General features: G+C 36.7%; 1 pseudogene across 1 annotated transcript; it reads right to left on the bottom strand.

Moving 5' to 3' along the window:
• Window positions 1-8,727: 8,727 nt before the first annotated feature.
• Window positions 8,728-9,246, bottom strand: LOC308654896 (ferritin light chain-like; annotated as a pseudogene). The gene has a single exon. The product of its transcript is annotated as a ferritin light chain-like (transcript).
• Window positions 9,247-9,530: the final 284 nt, after the last annotated feature.

The raw sequence follows: 9,530 nt of genomic DNA, 5'->3' as shown, positions 1-9,530 counted from the left end.
GTATTGACAGGAGAAACTTGACCTGGTGGGCACAGCGCCACCTACTGGAAGAGAAGTTAATCAAACTCTATGACTGCATTTATTAGTTTTTTTTTCTCTTTTTTTTGATTTGGGTTTTTTCTTTCATTTTCATTTTTCTTTCTTGTTGCTTTTTAAATTTTTTTTCAATTTTTTAAAAATTTTTTTTCTTCTAATTTTAATTTTAATTTTTTTATTATTATTATTTTAAAATATTTTTCTTTTTCTATTTCCTATTTTTTTTCTTCTTTTGTCTTTTCATTTCTTTTCAATTATCTTATCCACCCTTCCTTGAATTCTACCTGCTTACTCTCATTCTCTTTAGTGCCTTCTTCCCTTCCCTTCTAATACCTTTCCTCCCAAGCATCAAATAAATTTATAGGAGTAAACAGTAACTCAGCAGTCAAACAGAACAAGAAGTAACATGAGCAGCTTGAAAAACCAAGGAAGAAAAGGAGTACAAACAATGCAGGAGAGTCTAAATATTCAGGAGGACCTAGAGTCATCAGAAAAATGGTCATATAAAGAACTCAAGGAACACCTTAGACAGATGGAATGGAACCTTAAAGAGGATATGAGACAGCAAATTCAAGCAGCAAAAGAACACACTGAGAATGAATTACATAAACAGATAAAAGAAGAAGTTAAGCATCTTTATCAGGAGATAGAGATTATAAAAAATAATCAAACAATAATTCTAGAAATGAAGTAAATGATAAACCAAATTAAAAACTCAATTGAGAGTATCACTAACAGAGTGGAGCAAGTAGAAGCCAGAATGTCAGATAATGAAGACAAAATATATCATCTTGAAAAGAATCTAGCCAACTCAGAAAGGCTGGTAAAAAATCACGAGAAAAACATCCAAGAGATATGGGATAACATAAAAAAAACAAACTTACGAGTCATCGGGATAGAAGCAGGTACAGAGATTCAAACCAAGGGAATGAGTAACCTGCTGAATGAAATAATTACAGAAAACTTTCCAGAAATAAAAAAGGAAACAGATATACAAATTGAAGATGCATACAGGACACCGAGCACACAAAATCACAGTAGACCAACGCCAAGACACATTGTTATGAAGATATCCAATATACAGACAAAGAGAAAATATTAAAAGCTACAAGAGAAAGGAGGCAGATTACATTCAGGGGTAAACCAATAAGGTTAACAACGGATTTTTTATCACAGACGTTGAAAGCAAGAAAGTCCTGGAACAATGTATTTCAAACACTGAAAGACAATGGATGCCAACCAAGAATTCTGTATCCAGCAAAATTAAGCTTCAGGTATGACAATGAAATAAAAATCTTTCATTATTAACAAAAGTTAAAAGAATTTGCAGCTATAAAACCAGCATTGCAAAGCATTTTGAGCAAAACACTACAAGAGGAAGAAATGAAAAACAATAACCAAGACCATCAGTGGTAAGTACCTTGGTAAAGACAGAGGGCGAGGGGAAAGATAATCATGGAGAAACAAACTAAATTTTTTTAAAAAAGGATAAATAATCAAACATGGCTGGAAGTACAAACCATATATCAATAGTAACTCTGAATGTTAATGGCTTAAACTCTCCAATAAAGTGACATAGGCTCGTATCAAGGATTATAAAAACAAATCCAACAATATGCTGCCTCCAGGAGACACATCTGATTGGAAAAGACATACACAGGCTGAAGGTGAAAGGATCGGAAAAAATGTACCACGCACACGGTCCTCGTAAGCAAGAAGCGAGAAGATCCTGGAACAACGTATTTCAAACACTGAAAGACAATGGATGCCAACCAAGAATTCTGTATCCAGCAAAATTACGCTTCAGATACGACAACGAAATAAAAATCTTTCATGATAAACAAAAGCTAAAAGAATTTGTAGCCAGAAAAACAGCATTGCAAAGCGTCTTGAGCAAAACTCTACACGAGGAAGAAATGGAAAACAATAACCAAAACCATCAGCGGGAAGTGCCCCGGTAAAGACAGAGGATGGGGGGAAAGCTAATCATGGAGAAACAAACTAAATTAGGGAAAAAAAAGAGATAAATAATCAAACATGGCAGGAAGTACAAACCATATATCAATAGTAACTCTAAACGTTAATGGCTTAAACTCTCCAATAAAGCGACATAGGCTGGTAACATGGATTAAAAAAACAAATCCAACAATATGCTGCCTCAAGGAGACACATCTGATTGGAAAAGACATACACAGGCTCAAGGTAAAAGGTTGGGAAAAAATATACCACGCACACGGTCCTCGTAAGCAAGCAGGGGTGGCCATTATCATATTGAATAAAATCAACTTCAAGACTAAGTTAATCAAAAGGGATAAGGAAGGACATTATATACTGTTAAAAGGAACCATTCACCAACAAGACATAACAATTATCAATATTTATACACCAAATAATGGCGCTGCGACGTTCATAAAACAAACTCTCCTCAAGTTCAAGAATCAAATAGACCACAACACAATAATCATGGGTGACTTCAACACACCTCTCTCACCATTGGACAGATCCTCCAAACAAAAGTTGAATAAAGAAACTATAGAACTCAATATCACAATCAATAACCTAGACTTAACTGACATATATAGAATATATCAACCATCATCAAGTGGATATACTTTTTTCTCAGCAGCACATGGAACCTTCTCAAAAATAGATCATATATTATGCCATAGGACAACCCTCAGTAAATATAAAGGGGTTGAGATAATACCATGCACTTTATCAGATCATAATGGAATGAAACTGGAAATCAATGATAAAAGAAGGAAGGAAAAATCCTACATCACATGGAAAATGAACAATATGTTACTGAATGATCAATGGGTTACAGAAGACATAAAGGAGGAAATCAAAAAATTTTTAGAGATAAATGAAAATATAGACACAACATATCGGAATCTATGGGACACAATGAAAGCAGTTTTAAGAGGGAAATTCATCGCCTGGAGGTCATTCCTCAAAAAAAGAAAAAACCAACAAATAAATGAGCTCACACTTCATCTCAAAGCCCTAGAAAAGGAAGAGCAAAACAATAGCAAATGTAGCAGAAGGCAAGAATTAATTAAAATCAGAGCAGAAATCAATGAAATTGAAAAAAGAAACTATTGAAAAAATTAACAAAACAAAAAGTTGGTTCTTTGAAAAAATAAATAAGATCGACAGACCCCTAGCCATACTAATGAAGAGAAGAAGAGAGAGAACTCAAATTACTAACATACGGGATGAAAAAGGCAATATTACAACAGACGCTTCAGAAATACAGAAAACAATTAGAAATTATTTTGAAAACCTATATTCCAATAAAATAGAAGATAGTGAAGACATCGATAAATTCCTTAAGTCATATGATTTGCCCAGACTGAGTCAGGAGGAAACTCACAACTTAAACAGACCAATATCAATAGATGAAATAGAAGAAGCAATCAAAAGACTTCCAACCAAGAAAAGCCCAGGACCGGATGGGTATACAGCGGAGTTCTACAAAACCTTTAAAGAAGAATTAATACCAATACTTTTCAAGTTATTTCAGGAAATAGAAAAAGAGGGAGCTCTTCCAAATTCATTCTATGAGGCCAACATCACCCTGATTCTGAAACCAGACAAAGACACCTCAAAGAAAGAAAACTACAGACCAATATCTCTAATGAACCTAGATGCAAAAATCCTCAATAAAATTCTGGCGAATCGAATACAAAAACACATCAAAAAAATTGTGCACCATGATCAAGTAGGATTCATCCCTGGGATGCAAGGATGGTTCAATATATGGAAATCAATAAATGTTATTCACCACATCAATAGACTTAAAGATAAGAACCATATGATCATCTCCATAGATGCAGAGAAAGCATTCGACAAAGTACAGCATCCCTTTATGTTCAAAACATTAGAAAAACTAGGGATAACAGGAACTTACCTCGACATTGTAAAAGCTATCTATGCTAAGCCTCAGGATAGCATCATTCTGACTGGAGAAAAGTTGAAGGCATTCCCTCTAAAATCTGGAACAAGATAGGGATGCCCTCTCTCACCACTTCTATTTAATTTAGTTCTTGAAATACTAGCCAGAGCAATTAGACAGACAAAAGAAATTAAAGGCATAAAAATAGGAAAAGAAGAACTTAAATTATCACTATTTGCAGACGACATGATTCTATATCTAGAAGACCCAAAAGGGTCTACAAAGAAACTACTAGAACTAATAAATGAATTCAGCAAAGTGGCAGGATATAAAATCAACACGCATAAATCAAAGGCATTTCTGTATATCAGCGACAAAACTTCTGAAACGGAAATGAGGAAAAACACTCCATTCACAATATCCTCAAAAAAATAAAATACTTGGGAATCAACCTAACAAAAGAGGTGAAAGATTTATACAATGAAAACTACAGAACCCTAAAGGGAGAAGTAGAAGAAGATCTTAGAAAATAGAAAAATATACCCTGTTCATGGATAGGCAGAACTAACATCATCAAAATGGCAATATTACCAAAAGTTCTCTATAGGTTTAATGCAATGCCAATCAAAACCCCAATGGCATTTCTTGTAGAAATAGATAAAGCAATCATGAAATTCATATGAAAAAATAAAAGACCTAGAATAGCAAAAGCAATTACAAGCAGGAAGTGTGAATCAGGCAGTATAGTGATACCAGATTTCAAACTATATTACAGAGCAATAGTAATAAAAACAGCATGGTACTGGTACCAAAACAGGCGGGTGGAACAATGGTATAGAATAGAGGATACAGAGACTAATCCACAAAGTTACAACTATCTTATATTTGATAAAGGGGCTAAAAGCATGCAATGGAGGAAGGATAGCATCTTCAACAAATAGTGTTGGGAAAACTGGAAATCCATATGCAACAAAATGAAACTGAATCCTTTTCTCTCGCCATGCACAAAAGTTAACTCAAAATGGATCAAGGAGCTTGATATCAGATCAGAGACTCTGCGTCTGATAGAAGAAAAAATTTGCTCCGATCTACATATTGTGGTGTCGGGCTCCAAATTCCTTAATAGGACACCCATAGCAAAAGAGTTAATAACAAGAATCAACAAATGGGACTTACTTGAACTAAAAAGTTTTTTCTCAGCAAGAGAAACAATAAGAGAGGTAAATAGGGAGCCCACATCCTGGGAACAAATTTTTACTCCTCACACTTCAGATAGAGCCCTAATATCCAGAGTATACAAAGAACTCAAAAAATTAGACAATAAGATAACAAATAACCCAATCAACAAATGGGCCAAGGACCTGAACAGACACTTCTCAGAGGAGGATATACAATCAATCAACAAGTACATGAAAAAATGCTCACCATCTCTAGCAGTCAGAGAAATGCAAATCAAAACCACCCTAAGATACCATCTCACTCCAGTAAGATTGGCAGCCACTATGAAGTCAAACAACAACAAGTGCTGGCGAGGATGTGGGGAAAAGGGTACACTTGTACATTGTTGGTGGGACTGCAAATTGGTGCGGCCAATTTGGAAAGCAGTATGGAGATTCCTGGGAAAGCTGGGAATGGAACCACCATTTGACCCTGCTATTGCCCTTCTCGGACTATTCCCTGAAGACCTTAAAAGAGCATGCTACAGGGACACTGCCACATCGATGTTCATAGCAGCACAATTCACAATAGCTAGACTGTGGAACCAACCCAGATGCCCTTCAATAGATGAATGGATAAAAAAAATGTGGCATTTATACACCATGGAATATTACGCAGCACTAAAAAATGACAAAATCATGGAAGTTGCAGGGAAATGGATGGCACTAGAGCAGATTATGCTTAGTGAAGCTAGCCAATCCCTAAAAAGCAAATACCAAATGTCTTCTTTGATATAATGAGAGCAACTATGAGCAGAGCAGGGAGGAAGATCAGGCAGAAAAGATTAACTTTAAACAGAGACATGAGATAGGAGGGAAAGGGAGAGAAAAGGGAAATTGCATGGAAATGAAGGGAGATCCTCATTGCTATACAAAATTACATATAAGAGGTTGTGAGGGGAATGGGAAAATAAACAAAGAGAGAAATGAATTACAGTAGATGGGGTAGAGAGAGAAGATGTGAGGGAAGGGGAGGGGGGATAGTAGGGGATAGGAAAGGTAGCAGAATACAACAATTACTAATAGGGCATTATGTAAAATTGTGAATGTGTAACCGACGTGATTCTGCAATCTGCATTTGGGGTAAAATTGGGGGTTCATAACCCACTTCAATCTAATGTATGAAATATGATATGTCAAGAGCTTTGTAATGTTGTGAGCAACCAATAAAAAAAAAGATTCAAATGTCCTTATATTTTTTATTAGGTCTTGATATGCTGATAAAATAATTTATAGAAATTTTTAGAAGAAGCTTATTGAAAATATAGAGGTTAAAAAGAGGTGTTCCAGAAAAAAAAAATCCTCATGTATGCTTGTTCTTTGGTTCAGGAAAAGTACATGAGAAAACTAATCAGACTGAGTAATTTGATATTACCACTTTGACACTAATTTTAATGGTATTTCAGTACCATTAATAATATATTTAGTAACTGGAAACAAAACTGCTAGGTTCAGCATAGTTAATAAGCCTTGGTTAAAAATAATTTTACTAGCAAACATTGTGGCATATGAATACATTTCAGATGGCATTAAACACACAATTGTATATAAGATACTTCATTAAAAGTCATTATGTAAAAGTCATCATTTTGTCAGGAAAACACCTGTTTTACAAAAAAAAATGTGTAAGAAAAAGGATGCTGTGAAATAAGAAATATCTGTGAGTATATTGAGTGTGAGGATGAAAGGGCTCAGAACCTTAGGAAGATCATATAGGACTTCATCTGCATTTTTATGCATAATTTAAGAGTACATGGAAGCCAGCAGTATGAGCAGAGCTATCATTTATTGAGCTCTAATGTGGCTCAGGACTTAGTGTTCTATTTATTTCATTTAACTCTTACAACTCTGGTGACAATTGTTGTGATGATAGCCTCCATCTATGAAGAACTTGCGGAAATTAAATAATTTCCTCCAAGATCACAAAGCTAGTAATTAGAGGCACTGAGGTTCAAAGCCATGAACTTTTAAAATTAAAATCTATCTCCTTACGACTGTATCTATTTCCTATATCACACCCCCATTCAAAATGGCATCTTGGCTATTACAGATCATAATGTGGAGTACTCAGGTTCTTCCACTGAATGTCTTACCAGAAGCCTGATGATCACAATATATTCTTCTAGAAACTGGAGAAGCAGCTATGACGCTGCTTCTATGAAATAAATAGAACATCTATTAGTTGTATCACCTCAAACTTCACTTTTATTTATTTGTTTATTTTGCATTCACTTTCTACTGGATATAAAACTCATAGCAACTGAATTTGATAGTAACAATTAAGGCTTGGTTTCTCTTAAAACTCACATTATTAAAAAAGAGTTGTCATTTATGTATCAATACTGGCTAGATGTGTGTGTGTGTGTAGAGGGTACAATTAAATAAAATGTATTTTTTTTAAATGTCACTTTATTTTATTTCTTTTGATTTTTAAAATTTACATAACAATCCTCAGAATCTCTAAAATTTTTTTTCTTGTCAATTGAAAAACACTCTCCAGGGGCTCACTGTACAGGTCCGCCTTGATGTACGCTAAAGAAATGGAATGAAGATTCAAAGCCTTCATGCGGCTTATCAGTGGCAGAGTTACATTTCTGTCACAGCATCTGTGTTTGGACAAGTATGTCATGCTGCTTCTCTTGGAATGTTCTGGGATTTACACACACATGAAGCAATAAAAATCACAATTGTGATGTGTGGAACAACATATTTCACACACCCTCTCAGTGGATTTCAAAACAACTTGGTGAGATTGTTACTAATGAGGAAACTGAGATTTAAAGAGATTGAATGCCTTTCTCATATAGGTGGCAGTTCCAGGTAGAATCCAGGTGTTCTGATTCCAAATGATGCCTCTGTCCTCATCATACTGCACAGTGTATCTGTTTATTCTGCAAGACCCCCAAATGGAGGAGGTAGAGGTGAAACCCACAGTTATCTGTCCTTAGGTATCAATCACTTTTCAGGGGAAATCCTGGAAGGCAGTTCTCTCAGGTTAACCACTCTACCCATGTGATTAGAGTGTGTGCTCTACCCACATGGTCTCTGAATAAACACTGGAGCCATCTAATAGGTTAGGCTCCACAGCTTACTAGGATGTGGATTCTGTTAGGTTGCACTGGAGACTGTTTTCCCTTGGTACTCTCAGAAGTAGACTAAGCTCTGGGTTAGTCTGAAAGTAGATCAATTTTCTCATCTCCTTTCTGAGAGGCATCATATCTTTAAATCCACTGGACATGTTCTTGGCACAGAGTTTTGGACTTCTCTTAACTAGTCCAAATATGATGGCAAAAGTGTGTAATAGGAAGAGGAATCACAACTTGGACACAAGAAGAAACAACTACTCTTGTTTAGAACAGCATCCATAGTCATCACTCAAACAGGCTTGACCAGAGTGCAGGTTTTGTTTGTTTGCTGCTGGAAAAAAAGCTTTATTTTCATTTGGTTCAAGGCTTGAGAGGGTATCCACAGTGGAGAGTCTGTAGCCTCGGGGTTGGAGGGAGAGGCTCAGGCCAAAGCCCCGATGCCAGGAGATGCAAAGGAGCCTCATCAAAGGCCACTGTGCTCCAGGGCCTCCTAGTCAAGCTTGAGGGTGAGTCTTTCAAATAGATACTTACTTGCCTAGGCCAGCCTGGGGCCTGCCAGATGGTGGAGGTTAATCAAGTGGTCCTCCATCTTCTTGATGAGCTTTACCTCCTCAACAAGAAAGTGGTTCTCCAGAAAGTCAGAGATGTGGGTCTGTGCAGGTAGAACCCAAGACATGAAAATCCAAAATGCCTTCGTTCTTCAGAGCCAATGCAGTTTCCATGGTGTCCACGGTGTCACCCCACTCATCTTGAGAAGGTTTCTGCATGTCCTGGAAGAAGGCACAGCTGCTGTTCTGGTTTTGTACTTCAGGAGAAGCTCCAAGGCTTTGTGCTTCACCTCTGCCAACTTTCAGAAGAAGTGGCCTATACCCTCCAAAGCCACATCATCATGGTCAAAATAGTAGCCCAGAGAAAGGTAGGTGTAAAAATGGCACAGATGCAAACGGACCAGGTGGTTGATGGCAGCATCCACCTCGGTGGAATAATTGTGATGAATCTGGGAAGTCATGGTTGGCTATCGTTAAAGAGCTCACCACAAAAAAAAAAAAAAAAAAAAAAAAAAGGGTTAGCTGGTCCTGGAAGCGGGAGATGGGTGAGAAGATAGTTCAGGAGATTGCAAATGGAGCTCAGATGGGAAGACTGTTGAAAGCAGGAAGAAAAGGGAGTCCCTGGGTCTGTTTGGTCCAAACATTGTTAAAGCAAGAGACAGATCTGTGGGACCTCTAGGCACAGTGGTGGTCCAGAGTACAGTTTTGAATGAGGTGATCCATTTCCTCTTCTCCACCCATCTAA

Source organism: Spermophilus citellus (genome assembly GCF_964194105.1).
Source record: "Spermophilus citellus genome assembly, chromosome: 1".
Taxonomy (NCBI): Eukaryota; Metazoa; Chordata; class Mammalia; order Rodentia; family Sciuridae; genus Spermophilus; species Spermophilus citellus.
The sequence above is the reverse complement of the archived record's forward strand: the minus strand, read 5'-3'. Positions and strand labels throughout refer to the sequence as shown.